Below are 19,628 nucleotides of genomic sequence, written 5' to 3'. Positions count from 1 at the left end.
CCTCGGTCCGGAGGCGCCGGGGCCCCAATGCCGGGCTCGCTGGCCCCCGCTGCCCTCGGCCGGGGGCCGAGCTCCGGCGGCGCGGCCGGCCGCGCTGGGGGCGGCCCGGCAGTTCGGGCGGACCCAGCGGCAGCGTCCCCCCACCCCCCCGCGGCGCCGCGACGTCCGCTCGCTCCCCGGCGGCGGCGGCGGCACGCACAGGGCGTGGGGAGGCGCCCGCGGAGGCAGCAGCCCCCCGCCCCCTGTGCGCCCGCCCGCCCTCGCCGGCCGCCGCGCGGCCCCCGCGCCCGCCCCCCCGCCCCCACCCCACCCCGCGCCCGCGCCCGCGCGCCCACCCCTCCCCCTCCTCACCGTCTCCGTCGGGCAGGCGGGCGGCGAGCGGCCAGAGCGGGCGGGCGACGGAGCATGCGCAGAGGCCGCCACGGCTGCTACCGCCACCGCCGCCGCCAGGCCGGACTTCAACACTTCCGGCCGCCGCCGCCAGCGAGCTGGCGCCTTAAAGGGGACGCGTCCCTCTTGTCGAGCCCGCGGAAGATGAACCTCAGCCGGAGGAATTTGAGTGAGGCTTTACAACTGAGCAGGGGTCTTCCCTAGAAAATCAGTTTGGGGAAGGACGCCATGGACCCTGATAACTCTTCTTCCCCCATTTCATGGATGAGGAAAATTAAAGAACCACCACATCCACTGTCGGGGGCAAAGACAGGTCTCTCCACTCCTCTGGAGGACTTTGCTCCCTTTACCTCCCAAATCCTGTTCTAAAGCTTACATCTTACTGGACCCCCAGAAGTTATGAGCCAACTATCAATTTGGAATCAAAAGTCACGAGTCCTTGAGCAAGCTGCTTACTACGTTCTCTGACCTACGCATATTTGCCAAGCTTTCCTGGTTGTGAGGTACTAGGTTCAAGTATTAACTTCTTTGTGGGAGTTATTTAACAGCTCAAAACCTCTCTTTTACATAAGGCTTAAGGTTGTTGTGAGTGTTAAACGAGATGATACGCATGATCTCATATGTGGAATCTAATTAACAAAATAAACTGATGAACGGTGTGGATCCAGAGACTTGGAAGCATGGAACAGAGTGTGGAGGGAGGGGAAGGAGAATTGCTTCCCCATCTTGCCTCTTCCTGTGAATCATACCTCTGCTCTCTATCCCCTTTGTCTTGAAGGGGTGACAGGGAGTTTTACAAGTTATTGATGCAAGAACAAGTGAGGCAGCCCAGGAGTAAACAATAGAACTGAATTGGGGGGCGGGGGAGGTCAAACTGGATTCTAGACTTGACTTTAGCAGCTCTCTTAAGCCTTGATTTCTTAATCTATAAAATAGAGATGATTTTTCCCACTGTGCCCACCTCTCAGTACTGTTTCCAGGATCAAATGAGGAGACTTAGTACCCATGTTAGGGTCTGTTGTCATGATCAAGGACTTACACATTAGCAGATGATTCTCAATATAATGGGGGCTGGACATGACTGGACTGTTGACCTATGTGAACTATTCTTAGTGAGGTCATTTATATCTTTTGATTATGTATCAAACACTCATTGAACATTTACTCAAGCCCTGTCCCTGCTTTCATAAGCTCTTAGTTCACCTTCCGCAGACAGAATTGTAGACACACAGGACAGGACAGTGTGATAGGTGTTATCCTGAGTTACAAACAAAGCACTGAAAATCTACAAAGGACCCTCCCTGGAGAATTCCTGAAAGACTTCACAGAGAAGGGGATATTTGAACCTGGTCTCCAGGATGAGCAGGAGTTCATCACAGGGAAAAGTGAGGAAGAGCATTCAAAAAAGTACATGAGCAGAGACAAAGAAGTAAGCAATGATGGGAGATGGGACTGAAGAGGGACGCTGGAACCAGATGGTTGGCATAAGGAGTAAGGAGCTATCCTGAAGAGCGTGGAGACCCAATAAGTCCTCTCCAACTGCACTGCTAACACCCAGCCCCAGCCCACGGGACTTGTCTGGACCGCTGCAGCAATTTCCCAGTAGTTAGCAACCCTATCCACCCTATCCTCAATTGCTATTCACCCTAGGCACCTAGAGTAATCCCTTGAAGAAGTAAAGTTAAATGTGACATCCCTGTTAAAAACCTTTTAATAACCTCCCATTGCACTTGGAATAAAACCCAGACTCCCCTCTAGGGCCCCATGCATGATCTCCTTCCTGCTGCTGCTTCTGTGTTCCTCATTCACTGTGCCTTCCCTGATTCCCCACTGATAGTAGGGTTCCCAGCCACGTCTTCTCTATCATCGCCGCCCCTTGTTCTATCAAGGTACCTGTTATGTTCATTTGGTGGACTATTTCCGGGCAAAGACCACATCTGAGAACTCTCCTCCCCAAGCCCTAGTTACTGACTCAATCCCTCTGCTTACCTTCATAGCAATTCCCACAATTTGAAATTCCCTAGAATGATTTACTTATCTAGTTTGTGCCTTTTGTTTACATCACATAGCATTTGGAGCAGAGTTTAGTGTGCAGCTAATATGTATTGATCGAATGAATGATCAGAAAAATGATAAGGAGTAGATAGGAGAAAGACCAGGAAAAGAAAGCTGTGGGGGAACTGCTATGATCACCCAGGCCAAAGAAAAGAAGGGCCTCATGCAGGGCAGAGCCAGAGGGAACACATCAGCAGCCTTGATGCGAAGCAACAGGTGTTAGTGACAGTGGAATGAAGGGGGTGAGAAAGAGAAAGGGACAAGAATGGCCCCCAGTGAAGGAACAAAGAAGGAAGAGTTGGTTGGGGATTGAGAAAAAATAGAAATGATAAGTCCATTTAGATTTAAGTCTTAGGTGTTTGAGGGACATCCAAATGAAAGTGTTCAGCCCTGGCAGGTTTGGCTCAGTGGATAGAGCGTCGGCCTGCGGACTGAAGGGTCCCAGGTTTGATTCCAGCAAGGGCATGTACCTTGGTTGCGGGCACATCCCCAGTGGGGGGTGTGCAGGAGGCGGCTGATCGATGTTTCTCTCTCATCAATGTTTCTGACTCTCCCTCTCCCTTCTTCTCTGTTAAAAATCAATAAAATATTAAAAATAAAAAAGTGTTCAGAAGGAAGTTGGATTGACTTGTCCCTAGCAAGAGGCCAGTGCTGGAATTTGGGATGGAACCACAGAGGACAAGAGTGGATGAGGTCACCAAAACCGGTTTGGCTCAGTGGATAGAGCGTCGGCCTGCGGACTGAAGGGTCCCAGGTTCGATTCCGGTCAAGGGCATGTAACTTGGTTGCGGGCACATCCCCAGTGGGAGGTGTGCAGGAGGCAGCTGATCGATGTTTCTCTCTCATCGATGTTTCTGACTATCTATCCCTCTTCCTTCCTCTCTGTAAAAAAATCAATAAAATATATTTTTTAAAAAAAAGAGTAGATGAGGTCACCCGGCTGGCGAGGCTCAGTGGTTGAGCGTCGACCTATGAACCAAGTGGTCACGGATCAATTCCTATCACTGATGTTTCTATCTCTCTCTCCCTCTCCCTTCCTCTCTGAAATCAATAAAAATATGTAGATATTTTTTAAAAGTGGATGAGGTCACTCTTGGGCTCTACATTATCCATCTGTGAAGAAGTGTGGCCTATGGGTCCAAGAAAAATGTGCAGAGGGAGGGGGCTAGAGGCCCAAACCTGGAGAATATTAATCCTTGAGGAACCTGCAGGGACCAACCAGAAGTGGTCAGAAAGGTTAGGTCCCTGAACAGAGGGGAGAGAGGTAACCAAGAGAGGAGTCAGGGAGCTTTCAGAAGGAGGGGATGGTGCCAACAATGTCAAATATTGCAAAGATCTGGCAAGGAATAACAAGCCACTGGATTTGGCAACTAAGAGGTCATCCCTGATCCTTCCAGGGTGATCACCCGGGGGTGGGGGAGGAGGCCAGACTGTGTTGGATCAAATAGGGAAGGGAAGTGGCAGAAACAGTAAGTAGGTACAATTCTTTAATTTTTTTTTTTTTATAGGAGGAACTAGGACAAAGCAATATGATTATTTTGAGAAAAATCATATGAAGATTTTCCTTTTGAATTTGTCCCCCTTAATTTTTTTTCCTGTTAATTACATGTTCACTGTAGAAAATTATAAAGTGTATAAAAAGATGGAGAAGCAGAGGGAAAAAAAACACTTGTATTTAACATCTGTCATATTTCCTTTCCGTCTTTTTTCTCTGCATTTTCCCCCTTTACCTGGATGAATTATCTTGAAAATACAATTCCATGTTATACTTCTTTTCCCTACTAAATGCTGTGTCCTAAGCATTGAAGATACTTTTTTCACTTCTTCTACTTCTTTCTTTTCTTTTTTTAAATATGAGAGTCAGCCCTGGCTGGTGTTTCTCAGTGGTTAGAGTGTTGGCCGCACACGGAAGGGTCCTGGGTTCAATTCCTGGTTAAGTAAGGGCATGTACCTTGGTTGCAGGTTCACTTCCTACCACCCCCCCACCCCCCCCACCCCCCCCGCACCCCGGTCAGGGAATGTGCAGGAGGCAACCAGTCAATGTGTCTCTTTCACATTAATGTTTCTCTCTGCCTCCCTTCCTCCCTCCTTTATACTCTCTCTGAAAAGCAATGGAAAAAATATCCTCAGGTGAGAATTAACAAATAAATATGAGAGAGAGTTGAATGGTCAGTCTGGTTATATCCTCCCTTCTAGCATTCTTGGAGTCTCTCTGATATCTGAGCAGACACATTTTGTTTGGAAAATAATTCCGTTCATTTTGGCGAATAAAAAAGTTGAACAATGGAAAGGCCAAAAATAATTTTGGGGGCAGCTGGCAGTGTGGGACGTTCAAGACAACCAGGCCCCCTTGGGGAGATTCTGGGTCTGAGCTGGGCATAGGCCCACAGTGGCTGCAGTAAATTTGGAAACAGCAGGGAAACTGAAGGCTGGTGACACCCAGGCCTGCTGAGAGTTTACTAGCTGACAGGCATTGCTCAGAGCACTTTAGATTTTTTAAAATATATTTTTATTGATTTCAGAGAGGAAGGAAGGGAAAGATAGAAACATCAATGATGGGAGAGAATCATTGACTGGTTGCCTCCTGCACGCCCCACACTGGGGATCAAGCCTACAACCCGAGCATGTGCCCTGACTGTGAATCGAACCATGACCTCCTGGTTCATAGGTTGATGCTCAACCACTGAGCCACACCAGCCAGGCAGCAATTTAGACTTATACAAACTCCCAGGTCCTATTATTAACCCATTTTAATGTGAGAGGTTACGGACTTTCCCAAGTTCATACATCTGCTTATTGGCTTGGTTGGATTTGAACACAGGCAGTTGTCCTTAGAGCTCATGCTCCTGGCTCCTCCACTGTGGATCTTCTATCCCTGGCTACATGTAGAATCACTTGGGGAGATACTATAAAACACCTTTACCAGGGTCCTGCCCCAGGTGAATTCAAGTGGGATCTCTGAGGGTAGAGCCCAGACATTAATATTTTCTAAAATGTCCATAGATGACTCTGATGGCCAGGCTAGTATAAGAACTATGGTCCTGCTGGCTCTTGAGTATATTTATTCCATGCTAAGTAAGAACAATAGCACCATAATGGCTATCACTTACTGAGTGCCATGCCATTTTTTTTAAAATATATTTTATTGATATTTTACAGAGAGGAAGGGAGAGGGATAGAGAGCTAGAAACATCGATGAGAGAGAAACATCGATCAGCTGCCTCCTGCACACCTCCCACTGGGGATGTGCCCGCAACCAAGGTACATGCCCTTGACCGGAATCGAACCCGGGACCCTTCAGTCCGCAGGCTGACGCTCTATCCACTGAGCCAAACCGGTTTCGGCGCCATGCCATTTTCTTAAAAAAATTTTTTTTTTATTTCAGAGAGGAAGGGAGAGGAAGAGAGAGAGAGAAATATCAATGATGAGAAAGAATCATTGATTGGCTGCCTCTTTCACAGCCCACAACCAGGGCATCAAATCATGACCTCCTGGTTCATAGGTCGATGCTCAACCACTGAACCATGCTGGTCGGGCCATTTTTTAATTTTTTAATCCTCACCTGAGGATATGTTGTTACTGATTTTAGAGAAAGGCAGGAAGAGAGAGAGAAAAACATCTATGTGAAAGAGAAACATTGATCGTTGCCTCCTTTATGCACCTAGATCAGGAGAGAAACGCACAACCTAGGCATGTGCCCTGACTGGAAATCAAACCTGCATGCTTTTGTTATCTGGGATGCCGCTCCAACCAACAGAGCCACCCAGCCAGGGCTGCCATGCCATTTTAAACTCATTTAATAGTGGTATGAAACTAGAAGTCAATCACAAGGAAAAATGAAAAACACATAATTTATTTAATCCCACAAGGTGGTACTAGTAGTGTTCCCATCTCACAGATAGGAAAATAACTTGCATAGCTGGTAAATACTATGGCCTAGCCATTCTGATTTCCTGAGACCAGCTGCTCACCAGGTTAAAGGGAAAAGAAACTAATATGGGGCCCTTTCTCTGTGTCTGCCACCGTGCTAGGAGCTTTCCCATAGATGAAATTCCAGGTAGAGAATTTGCTTTCTGGGAAGGGTGTGTTATCCCCATTTTTCGGAAGAAGCAAGACAGGCTCCGTGAAATTAAGTGGCACACCCTGAGTTACATGGCTGAGAAGCCCCAGAGCTGACACTCCCAGTGGGGTTGTCCAAAGTCAAGGCTCTGTGCCAGGTCAATCTTTTCCTTTTCTAGGGTGCCACCTTCTGCCCAGGTCAGAGTTTGAAACTGCAGTGCTGCCAGGACCAGGCCTTGAATGAAATCTGCAGCAGTCCTGCTGGGGTCAGACCAGCCATGGGGTTCATGCCCCATCTGGAGGGGCGGCAGCTCCTCTGCCACCCTGCCATGGCCTTCCTCGGATGTTGGCCTAGTTGGCCAGAGCATCCAATTTGGAAGAGGAGGTAGAAATCCTGAGTTTGTTTAATTGGCTGATAACCAATTAAAAAAAAACAAAGGACTTCAAGCATCTCTGGGCTCTACATTATCCTTCTATGAAGAAGTGTGGCCTATGGGTTCTCAGGTGGCAGCCTCTGGTCTCTCTGGGTATCTACCTCTAACCTGGAACAGTGTTGCCAGCTGCCTGGCCAGCCACTGATTCTGCAAACTCAACATGTCCACAACCGAATCCATAATTTCTATCCTTACCTTTCCTTAGATTCCCCCCAGCCACCAAACCTGCTTCTCCTCTTGTCTCTTCCACCTCAGAGACTGTCACTTTCATCCCTAAGTCATCTCCCAAGAACTCCCTATACCACCTCCTCTCTGAATCCCCACTTGATCTGGGCTACCATCTTTGCCTGCCGGTTACCTTAGAGCCAGAATTTCCTAATTGGTCTCCCCACTTCCTGTCATTCTGCCTTCCAGTCTTCATTCTTTTTTTATTCTTTTTACCAGTCTTCATTCTTTTTTTAAAAAAATATATTTTATTGATTTTTTCACAGAGAGAAAGGGACAGGGATAGAGAGTTAGAAACATTGATGAGAGAAAAACATCGATCAGCTGCCTCCTGCACACCTCCTACTGGGGATGTGCCCGCAACCAAGGTACATGCCCTTGACCGGAATTGAACCTGGGACCCTTCAGTCCACAGGCCAGCGCTCTATCCACTGAGCCAAACCAGTTAGGGCCAGTCTTCATTCTTGATTCTTCCAATGGCCTTCCTTCTCCTTAGAATTAACCTTGAACTCCTCATCATAGTCTACAAGACCCTACATGAGCTGGTGCTGGGATCTTCTCTTGACTCCTTTTCTCTCTGTCACTCTGCCCCAGCCTCTGTAGCCTCTAAGTTCCTGCAAAACACAGATTTATTTCATGGCCTTTGCCCTTGACATTTCCCCATGGAATCCTGGAACGCTTTCTTCCAGATCTTCAGCTGGCTCTTTCTCATCCTCTGGGTCAAGCATGTCAAACTCAAAGGCTATCACGGGCCAAATAAACAAGGTTTAAGTTTATGTGGGCCGCAAAAAAACAAAAGCTTCAATTTTCATAGAAACATAGGTTTATTTCGATAGAGACATGCTGAATACAAAGGGCTGAAATAAATGAGTAATCATTAACATAAAATAATAGAACATTTTAATGAAAATTAATATATTTTCTTGAACATTAACTTACCAGACACTGAATAACTACACAAATTAATAAGCGTAATGCAAATAAACCTATTTTTCTTGTTCTCCGAAAGTGAAATATTTTCTGTTGCGCACACAAAACAAGTCAATCCAAGAGTAATGACATGGCAATCGGCTGCTAAAATATTTGCTGGTAGTATTAGTGGAGAAATGGTGCGCCTGCGTGTAAGGTGCGTAAGGGAAATGAATGCAACACGCTTATAGTAATCAGTCATTAGTGAACATTGTAGTTCGTTATTAATAACTATGTATAACAGGATATTGCAAAAATTAAGTTATGAAATTTTTATTAAAACGTTTCTTACATACCGTTATCTTGGCTGGGCCACAAAAATATTCGTTGTGGGCCACATGCGGCCCATGGGCCACAAGTTTGACATGCTTGCTCTAGGTCTTAGCTCCTGAGCCAGGCCTTTTCTGTTCTGTCTTCAGTGTGTCCCCTCTCAGTAACTCTCTCACATTTCCTTTGTAATCTTTTTAATCCTCACCCGAGGATATTTTCCCATCGATTTTTAGAGAGAGTGGAAGAGAGAGGGAAAGACAGAGAAAAATAGCGATGTGAGAAAAACACATCAATTTGTTGCCTCCTGCATGAGCCCGGACCAGTGCCTGAGCCTGGAAGAGCCTGCAACAGAGGTATGTGCCCTTGACTGGAATTGAACCTGGGTCCCTTCAGTCCATAGGCTGACGTTCTATCCATTGAGCCAAACTGGCTAGGGCTTCCTTTATAATCCTTACTGACACCTGACCTATCTTGTTCCTTGTCTCTATCTACTCCCCTCTCCTCCCTCATTCCCTCTCCCTTTCTACTCCATCCTCCTCTCTAGCCTCAGCCCCCACCCAGACACACATATACATTCTGCAATGAAATATCCTTGAGATCAGGTACAAGGTCTATTTTTATTCATGGCAGGACTCCAGCTCCTAATCATTGCCTGGTACATACAGAACAATAAAAAATGTGTGTTTATGAAGGACTGCCTGCAGTTGAGGGTCTGCCTCCCCATCCCCCACAGCTTACACCATCCTCTGCATCACATTCTCGGGAGCCAGAAGCCCTAACAGATGGGGAGTGAATCAGAAAAGGAGGCAAAAAGAGAAAAAGGAGTTCTGCCAGTGGGTGCAAGGAAAAAAGTCTGGACTGAATCTAGACACAGTCAAGTGAATCACCTCCTCCTTCACCCCAGCCCCACCCTTACCCACTGTCCACCACCAGGACCAAAATAAAAGGCTGGCTTTCTGGTTTTGGAGTCAGAGAGGACAAGATGCAAGCCCTGCTGTCTCTGTGACCTTGGATCAATCTCTGTTTCTGCATCAGTTTGTTAATCTGTAAAAGGAAGATGGTTAATGATACCTCACCAGAGGTTGTGAAGAGTAAATGAGGACTTAGAATAATGTCTGGAATGTAGTAAGCACTCAAGAAATGCCAGAGAGAAACCAAGATGGCGGCATAGGTAAACACCTAAACTCCTGCCTCGCACAACAATTTCAAAACTACAACTAAAAGACAAAACGGACATCATCCAGAACCACAGGAAGGCTGGCTGAGTGGAAATTCTACAACTAGAAGGAAAGAGAAAAGCACACTGAGACTCAAAGGAGCTGCAGGAGGCAGAGGTACTGAGACGCGCACGTGGAGAGGACTGGCAACTGAGTGCACAGCTGGCTTTCTCAAGTGGGAGGGAGACAAAAGCTCCCGACTGCGCTGAACTCCAGTTCCGGGCGAGACTCTGGGGACCCAGACTCATACGGGGTGAAACTGGACTGTCAGGAAAGAGAAAAGCACACTGAGACTCAGAAGAACTGCTGAAGGCAGGGGTACCAAGGCGTGCACATGGAGAGGGCGGTCAACTGAGTGCGCGGCTGGCTTTCTCAAGTGGGAGGGAGACAAAAGCTCCCGACTGCGCTGAACTCCAGTTCCGGGTGAGACTCTGGGGACACAGACTCATTCGGGGAGAAACTGGACTGTCTGGCAGCAGGCGGAACTTGAGGGCAGCTTTTTCTCAGAGGTGCTTGCAGCGATTACCATGGGACACTGAGACACAGGGGCCTATTAGGGCAGGGCTGATGGGAAACCAATGCTATCTGCTCCGCCCTGAGACTCTGCCCCATCCAAGCTGAGCACAGAGGCTTTTGCAAGTCTTCTCTCATAAGCGTGTCTCCAGCACAGAAGTTCTCCCAGCGTAGACACAGCTGATCCTCACAGCCAATTGGCCTGAAGGTCAATTCCTCCCAGTGATACCAACAACAATCAAGGCTTAACTACAACAAGACTGTGCACACAGCCCACAAAGGGGTGCACCAAGAGTGTCCACCTCAGGTAACTGGGGAGGCTGAGCCACTGGGCCCTATAGGACACCTACCACACAAAGCCACTCTATCAACTCAGGGAAGCAGCCAAAATGTGGAGACAAAGAAACAGGTCACAAATGAAAGAAATGGAGGAAAGCAAACGACTGGATATAGAGTTCAAAACCACGGTTATAAGGTTTTTCAAGAGTTTTCTAGAAAAGGCTGATAAATTTAGCGAGACCCTCGAGGATATGAAAAAGGACCAACTAGAAATTAAGCATACACTGACTGAAATAAAAAAATATTATACAGAGATCTAACAGCAGACTAGAGGATCGCAAGAATCAAGTCAAAGATTTGAAATACAAAGAAGCAAAAAACACTCAACCGGAAAAGAAAAAAGAAAAAAGAATCCAAAAAGTTGAAGATAGTGTAAGGAGCCTCTGGGACAACTTCAAGCATATCAACATCAGAATTATGGGGGTGCCAGAAGAAGAGAGAGAGCAAGATACTGAAAACCTACTTGAAGAACTAATGACCAAAACTTCCCCCACCTGGTGAAAGAAATAGACTTACAAGTCCAGGAAGCACACAGAACCCCAAACAAAAGGAATCCAAAGAGGACCACACCAAGACACATCATAATTAAAATGCCAAGAGCAAAAGACAGAGAATATTAAAAGCAGCAAGAGAAAAACAGTTACCTACAAGGGAGCACCCATACGACAGTCAGCTGATTTCTCAACAGAAACTAGGCAGGCTAGATGGGAGTGGCAAGAAATATTCAAAGTGATGAACAGCAAGGACCTACAACCAAGATTATTCTACCCAGCAAAGCTATCATTCAGAATTGAAGGGCAGATAAAGAGCTTCACAGATAAGAAAAAGCTAAAGGAGTTCATCACCGCCAAACCATTATTATATGAAATGCTGAAAGGTATTCTTTAAGAAGAGGAAGAAGAAGAAAAAGATAAAGATAAAAATTATGAACAACAAATACTTATCTATCAACAAGTGAATCTAAAAATCAAGTGAATAAAAAACCTGATGAACAGAATAAACTGGTGAATATAATAGAATCAGGGGCATAAAAAGGGAGTGGACTGACAATTCTCGGGTGGAAAGGGGTGTGGGGGGTGCGGGAAGAGACTGGACAAAAATCATACACCTATGGATGAGGACAGTGGTGGGGGGGTGGGGGTAAGGGCAGAGGGTGGGGTGGGAACCGGGTGGAGGGGAGCTATGGGGGGAAAAAGAGGAACAATTGTAATAATCTGAACAATAAAGATTTATTAAATTTTAAAAAATGCCAGCTGGTATCACTATTAATATTCTAACTGGCACCATCCACCTCCTTATAGAACAGAGTCAAGTCAGCTGCCTACTTGGCTACAGGACCTTATAGTTAAGGCCCTTCCTGGGCCTCAGTCTCTTGGCCTATGCAGCACTGTTTTGTCAACTAGAGGGTAAACCTCCTGAGTTGGTCTGAGTTGGTAACCAGCTTCCAGCCCAGTGCCAGAGACATCATAGGCATGTCCAAAATCTTGCTCTTCACCATCTTTTCTTTAAATTATTTTATTCATTTAAAAAATTTTAAATTATGGTAAAATGTACATAACACAGAATTTACCGTTTTAACCATTTTCATGTGTACAGTTCCAGGGGTCCTCAAACTTTTTAAACAGGGGGCCAGTTCACTGTCCCTCAGACCGTTGGAGGGCCAGACTATAGTTTAAAAAAAAAACTATGAACAAATTCCTATGCGCACTGCAGGCCTGGGACGAGTCGGCTGCTAAGCAGGACAGGCAGCGGCACCCGGCGGGCCGGATAAATGTCCTCGGCGGGCCGCATGTGGCCCACGGGCCGTAGTTTGAGGACCCCTGGTTCAATGGCATTAAGTACATTCCTATAGTTGTGCAACCATCACCACCATCCATTTCCAGAACTTTTTCATCACCCTCAGCTGAAACTCTGTGTTCATTAAATAATAACTTCCCATACACCCTCTCTCCAGCACCTGTTAACTACTATTCTATTTCCTGTCTCTATGAATTTGACTTGTTTTAGGTACTACAAATAACTGGAATCATATGATATTTGTCTCTTTTTAAAAATAGTTTATTGCCCTAGCCCAGTGGTCGGCAAACTCATTAGTCAACAGAGCCAAATAGCAACAGTACAACGATTGAAATTTCTTTTGAGAGCCAAATTTTTTACACTTAAACTTCTTCTAACGCCACTTCTTCAAAATAGACTTGCCCAGGCCGTGGTATTTTGTGGAAGAGCCACACTCAAGGGGCCAAAGAGCCGCATGTGGCTCGCGAGCCGCCGTTGCCGACCACTGCCCTAGCCAGTTTGACTCAGTGGATAGAGCATCAGCCTGTGGACTGAAGGATTCCTGGTTCGATTCTGGTCAAGGGCACGTATAGTGGTTGCAGGCTCCTCCCCAGCCCAGGCCCTGGTCAGGGCTCATGCAGGAGGCAACTAATTGATGTATTTTTCTCACATCGATATTTCTCTCTGACTTTACCTCTCTCTTCCACTCTCTCTAAAAATCAATGGAAAAATATCCTTGAGTGAGGATTTAAACAAACAAACAAACAAACGAATAAGTTTATTGATATTTAGAGAGAGAAATAGCGACATGAGTGAATCAGCTGCCTCCTGCAGGTCCCTTACTGAGCATCGAGCCTGCAACTCAGGCATGTGCCCTGACCAGGAATTGAACTGACAACCTCTCTGTGTAAGGAATGACGCCCAACTGAGCCACACCAGCCAGGGTGATATTTGTCCTTTTGAGTCTGGTTTATTTCACTTTGCATGTCTTTTTTTCTTTTTAATATATTTTTTAATTGATATTTTACAGAGAGGAAGGGAGAGGGATAGAGTTAGAAACATCGATGGGAGAGAAACATTGATCAGCTGCCTCCTGCACACCCCCTTCTGGGGACGTGCCTGCAACCAAGGTACATGCCCTTGACTGGAATTGAACCCGGGACCGTTCAGTCTGCAGGCCGCGACGCTTTATCTACTGAGCCAAACCAGTCAGGGCCTTTGCATTTAAGGTTCATCCATGGTGTATCTCTTTGTATATGAACTTTATTCCTTTTTATGGCCAAGTAGTATTTCATTGTGTGGCTATTCATTCATTTTGTTTATCCATTCATTCTTTGATGGACATTTTTATCGCTTTCATCTTTTGGCAATAATGAATAATGCTGCTGTGAATATGGGTGTACAAATATCTTTTTGAGATTCTGCTTTCAGTTCTTTTGGGTATATACCCAGAAGTGGAATTGCTGGGTCATAGGCAATTCTAAATCTGGTATTTTCAGGAATCACCATAATGTTTTCCACAATGGTTGTATCACTTTACATTCCTACCAACAGTGCACAAGGATTCCAATTTCTTCACATTTTTATCAATACTTGTTATTTTCTATTTTTTTTATAGCAGCCATGCTGATAGGTATGAAGTGGTATCTCATTGTGGTTTTGATTTGCATTTTCCTAATGATTAATGATGTTGAGCATCTTTCCATGTGCTTATAATCCATTTGTATATCTTTAGAGAAATGAGTATTCAAGTCTTTTGTCTATTGTTGAATTGTGTTCCCTTTTTTATTGTTGAGTTGTAGTTCTTTATATATTCTGGATATTAACCTCTTATCAGATATGTGATTTGCAAATATTTTCTCCAAGTCTGTAGGTTGCCTTTTCCTTCTCCTGATAGTGGCCTTTTTAAAAAAAAATTTTTTTTTTATTGATTTCAGAGAGGGAGAGACAGAAACGTCAAGGATGAGAGAGAGTCATTGATCGGCTGCCTCCTACACACCCCTTACTGGGGATCAAGCCTGCAACCTGGGCATGTGCCCTGACCAGGATCTCCTGGTTGATAGGTTGATACTCAACCACTGAGCCACACCGGCTGGGCAGTAGTGGCCTTTGATGCACAAAAGTTTTAAATTTTTATGAAGTCCACCTTGCTTATTCTTCCTTTTGTTTCTTGTGCTTTTAGTGTCATATTTAAGAAATCAGTCCTAGCCCTGGCTGGTTTTGCTCAGTGGATAGAGCATCAGCCTGGGCATTGAAGGGTCCCAGGTTCAATTCCGAAAAAAGGGCACATGCCTGGGTTGTGGGCTCGATCCCCAGTAGGGGGTGTGCAGGAGTCAGCCAATCAATGATTCTCTCATCACTGATGTTTCTCTCTCTCCCTTCCTCTCTGAAATCAATAAAAGTATATTTTTTAAAATCAATGTAAAAAAAAAATCAGTCCTAGCCAGTTTTACACAGTGGTTAGAGTGTTGGCCCTCAGGTCGCAGGTTCAATTCCAGTCAAGGACTTGTACTTTGGTTGCAGGCTTGATCCCGGACCTGGTTGCAGTGCATGTGCACGGGAGACAACCAATAGATGTCTCTCCCTTTCATCGATGTTTCTCTCTCTCTGTCTCTCCCTTTCTCTTCCACTCTAAAAATCAGTGGAAAAAATATCCTCTGGTGAGGATTAACCAAAAAAAAGAAAAGAAAAAGAAATCAGTAACAAATCCAATGTCATGAAGCTTTTTCCTGTTTTTTTCTAAGAGCTCTATAATTTTAGCCAGGCCAGCATAGCTCAGTGGTTGAGCATCGACCTATGAACCAGGAGGGACAGTTCGATTCACAATTCTGGGTCAGGGCACATGCCCTGGTTGTGGGCTTGATCCGCAGTGGGGGGTGTGCAGGAGGCAGCCAATCGATGCTTCTCTCTCATCATTGATGTTTCTGTCTCTCTCTCCCTCTCCCTTCCTCTCTGAAATCAATAAAAATATGATGAGAAAGAATCGTTGACTGCCTCCTGTACGCTCCCTACTGGGGATTGGGCCCACAACCCAGGCATGTGCCCTGACAGGAAATTGACCCAGCAACCTTCTGGTTCTTGGGTTGATGCTCAACCACTGAACCACACCAGCCGGGCTGTTTCAACATTTTTTTAAATTATTATTTTTATTTATTTTATTTTTTAAAATATATTTTATTGATTTTTTACAGAGAGGAAGGGAGAAGGATAGAGAGTTAGAAACATTGATTTAAAAAAAAAAAAAAGAAAGAAACATAGATGAGACAGAAACATTGATCAGCTGCCTCCTGCACACCCCCCACTGGGGATGTGTCCGCAACCAAGGTACATGCCCTTGACCAGAACTGAACCTGAGCCAAACCGGCTAGGGCAGTGGTCGGCAAACTGCGGCTCGCAAGACACATGCGGCTCTTTGGCCCCTTGTGTGTGGCTCTTCCACAAAATACCACGGCCTGGGCGAGTCTATTTTGAAGAAGGGTGTTAGAAGAAGTTTAAGTTAAAAAATTTGGCTCTCAAAAGAAATTTCAATCGTTGTACTGTTGATATTTTGCTCTGTTGACTAATGAGTTTGCCGACCACTGGGCTAGGGCTTATTTTTATTTTTAAATATATTTTTATTGATTTCAGAGAGGAAGGAAGACGGAGAAAGAGAGAGAGAAACATCTGTGATGAGAGAGAATCATTGATCGGCTGCCTCCTGCAAGTCCCCCACTGGGGATCGATCCCACAACCCGGGCATGTGCCTTTGACTGGAATCGAACCTGAGACCTTTCAGTTCGCAGGCCTACACTCTATCCACTGAGCCAAACCAGCTAGGGAATGTTTCAAAACTTTAATGAGTACATGGTATTCCATTGTGTGGCTATCCCATATTTGGTTTACCCAGGCTCTTTTTGCTCTTGAATTTGTAGGCCAGGGGCCAGTAAACTATAGCTTCCCGGCTGTTGCCTGAGAACCTAACAATGTTTTCACATTTTTAAATGGATAGCAGAAAAAAAATATCAAAAGAAGAATAGTTTTAGCCAAAACCGGTTTGGCTCAGTGGATAGAGCGTCAGCCTGCGGACTGAAGGGTCCCAGGTTCGATTCCGGTCAAGGGCATGTAACTTGGTTGCGGGCACATCCCCAGTAGGAGGTGTGCAAGAGGCAGCTGATCGATGTTTCTCTCTCATCGATGTTTCTGACTATCTATCCCTCTTCCTTCCTCTCTGTAAAAAATCAATAAAATATATTTAAAAAAAAAAAAAAAGAAGAATAGTTTTGCCTTCTGGGTCAGGAGGCTGAGGTATAGAGACCTTCTTCTGCAACTTTAGAATTAAATCCTCACACAAATAGGCCCGTTTTGAAAAGGAGAATTGAAAGAAGACAGAAACAGGGCAGGTCCTGAAACTCGGTGATCTGGAGTCCATCACCCTGGGGCTGGCCTGATCTCCCATGGTGTTGGGATGTGAGTAGGCAGGTACTGCTGGCTTGGTAGAAACCTTTTTCTCATTTTATGCTCTGCCTGCATCCCAAGAAAAGGCACCACATTCTACACCACCCAGACACAAGTAGGATTCACAGTAAGGAGGGAAAACAAGAGGTCCCATACCTTGGGCTCAGACTCAGAAGTGGTGAGGGTGCAACTCACTGCTTAACCTCGTCATACCCATACCTCTGAGTCAAGTGGGGACAGATGGGCAGGGCACCTGTCACTCTCCTTGTGGTAGTTGCTACCAGCTTTGCTTCCCATCCTCCCATCAAGAAGGTAAGTTGTAAATAAATGCTGTCTCTTCATAGCTTCTCACTATATACCACCCTTGCTATTCTGGTATCTCTACATAGAACAAGTGTTACTGGCTCAAGGTACATGTGGCCTATGCTTCAAATGCCAATATTCAAAACATCAGAGTTTAGAGTAAGGAAAGTTTTATTGATTGAGAAGGTGCCAGCTCAAAAAGATGGGGTCCTTAAAGTTTTCTCAAATCTATCTCAAGAGTCCAGAATTCAGGCTTCTTTTATGTTAAGGGAAGGGAGATGAGGTGGAGTAAGAAGTGTGTGAGACCTCAGACATCTAGGTGTCAACTGGGATCTAAGGAAGAATAGGGAATCTCTAAATCTCATTGTTTCCAATCCCCTGCTAATCTGAGTCTGGTCTGGAGGCTCCTAAAAATCTTTGCCAAAAATTCAAGCCTCAAGCCAAATTTCTCTAAAATTAGCATATCTATAGCAGGAGCTATTTGCCTGAAGGCCATGGGGCAAATGCAGGTTAGAGTTAAGATGGAGTCAGAGAGAGTAGCATTTCACTTTGTTACATAAGTTTTCCCCTAATAAAATAAATAAATAAGGTTTCCCCTCACACACAACTATTGCTCTCTCCTGAAGTGCCCACCTGGCCTGACATTCCTGCATCCTACCCCCGCTGCTTCCAGTCACTAGCTGGTGCTGCTGAGCCAGCTCCTGCTTCCCTGGCCCTATCAAGGCTGGTGGCTCCCTCAACACCTGGTCCCCAACAGGTACCAGCAGTATCTGAAAGAACAGAATTCCATCAGGACCAGCATACCTTTGATCATCCTTGGGGCAGGACTGACTGAAATGAGATAAAAACAGCAGGAATAAAGGTGTTATGGAAACATGTGCCTGATCTATAAAGAAATTCTGTTCCAAATCATACTATATAATAAAAGGCTAACATACAAATTGTCCCCTCGGGATTTCTACCAGGAGACCAGGAGTTCAATCACTCACTATGACATACGCTGACCACCAGGGGGCAGCGCGAAACATGGCAGGCGACCAGCAGGGTGCTGAGGGAGCCAGGAAGGAGGAGGCAGGGAGGCTGGGAGTTGGGGAACCTGATCACCGGACCTCTAGTATATATTATACAAAAAGACACTGTTCCTAACCAGAGGAGTGACATTTTTCATCATCATTTTTTTTTTTTAAATGTATTTTATTGATTTTTTTACAGAGAGGAAGGGAGAGGGAGAGAGTCTTAGAAACATCGATGAGAGAAAAACATCGATCAGCTGCCTCTTGCACACCTCCCACTGGGGATGTGCCCGCAACCAAGGTACATGCCCTTGACCGGAATCGAACCTGGGACCCTTCAGTCTGCAGGCTGACGCTCTATCCACTGAGCCAAACCGGTTTCCACTTTCATCATCGTTTTTAATTTGTTTTCTTCCGTGATTATGATTTTGAATTTTTCCTATTTGATTCCATAATATCAGCTGAATTCATCCTGTAAAAAGGATGTTAAGTTATGGACAAAATATTGCAAATGAAGAGAAATATATTGTACAAGTTCTATATAAAAAAGTAGCCCAGCCCTAGCCGGTTTAGCTCAGTGGATAGAGCGTCGGCCTGCGGACTGAAGGGTCCCAGGTTCAATTCTGATCAAGGGCATGTACCTTGGTTGCAGGTACATCCCAGGGAGGGGGTGTGCAGGAGGCAGCTGACCGATGTTTCTCTCTCATCGATGTTTCTAACTCTCTATCCCTCTCCCTTCCTCTCTGTAAAAAATCAATAAAATATATTTAAAAAAATAAAAAAGTAGCCTGGCTGGTGGGCTCAGTGGTTGAGCATCCACCCATGAACCAAAAGGTCCCTGGTTCAATTCCCAGTCAGTAGTAGGGCAGTCAGCACTGGGGCTTGATCCCCAGTATGAAGCATGCAGAAGGCAGCCAATCCTTCTACCTTCCTCTCTCTCTCTAAAAAGAAATAAAAACATTTTTATAAAGTAAAAAACAAAGAATACTATTTCATGACATGTGTCAATTATATGAAATTTAAATTTCAGTGTCCATAAATGAAGTTTATTTATTTATTTATTTATTTTTTATTTTAAAAATATATTTTATTGATTTTTTTACAGAGAGAGGAAGGGAAAGGGATAGAGAGTCAGAAACATGGATGAGAGAGAAACATCGATCAGCTGCCTCCTGCACACCTCCCACTGGGGATGTGCCCGCAACCAAGGTACATGCCCTTGACCGGAATCGAACCCGGGACCCTTCAGTCCGCAGGCCGACGCTCTATCCACTGAGCCAAACCGGTTTCGGCCATAAATGAAGTTTTATTGGAATACAGCTATACTCATTTGTTTATATATCATCTTTTACTGTTTTGCAACAGTAGAGTTGAGTGGCTAGCAAAGACTATAAGGTCACAAAATCTAAAGTATGTACTATATCTGGCCCTTTGCAGATACCTGGTGTAGGCAATTTTTCATTTCTTCTGCTTTATAAAAAAACACTGCATGGAATCTAATGAACAAAATGAATTGATCAACAAAATAAGAACCGAAGCATGGAAGCATGGAGCAGACTGATACCTCAATGTGGGGATGGAGGGACAAGGAGAGACAAACCAAAAAACGTACATACTTATATGCATAGCCC

At 45.2% G+C, this 19,628-nt stretch overlaps 2 protein-coding genes across 4 annotated transcripts in view; one reads left to right on the top strand and one right to left on the bottom strand.

The window, feature by feature from the left end:
* Nucleotides 1-473, bottom strand: part of GMEB1 (glucocorticoid modulatory element binding protein 1) — a 30,336-nt gene extending 29,863 nt beyond the window's left edge. The window contains exon 1 of one of the 3 annotated variants that reach the window (XM_080655790.1): nt 352-473. The gene's annotated coding sequence lies outside the window, so the exon portion shown is untranslated. The remainder of the gene's footprint in view (nt 1-351) is intronic. The other 2 variants (XM_080655789.1, XM_080655788.1) reach the window with 2 other exon arrangements.
* Nucleotides 474-755: 282 nt separating this feature from the next.
* The window catches only part of TAF12 (TATA-box binding protein associated factor 12), a 44,743-nt gene continuing 25,870 nt past the window's right edge, over nt 756-19,628 (top strand). The window contains exon 1 of the mRNA XM_080655795.1: nt 756-893. The gene's annotated coding sequence lies outside the window, so the exon portion shown is untranslated. The remainder of the gene's footprint in view (nt 894-19,628) is intronic.

This window comes from Plecotus auritus (genome assembly GCF_963455305.1).
Source record: "Plecotus auritus genome assembly, chromosome: 2".
Taxonomy (NCBI): domain Eukaryota; kingdom Metazoa; phylum Chordata; class Mammalia; order Chiroptera; family Vespertilionidae; genus Plecotus; species Plecotus auritus.
The sequence above is the reverse complement of the archived record's forward strand: the minus strand, read 5'-3'. Positions and strand labels throughout refer to the sequence as shown.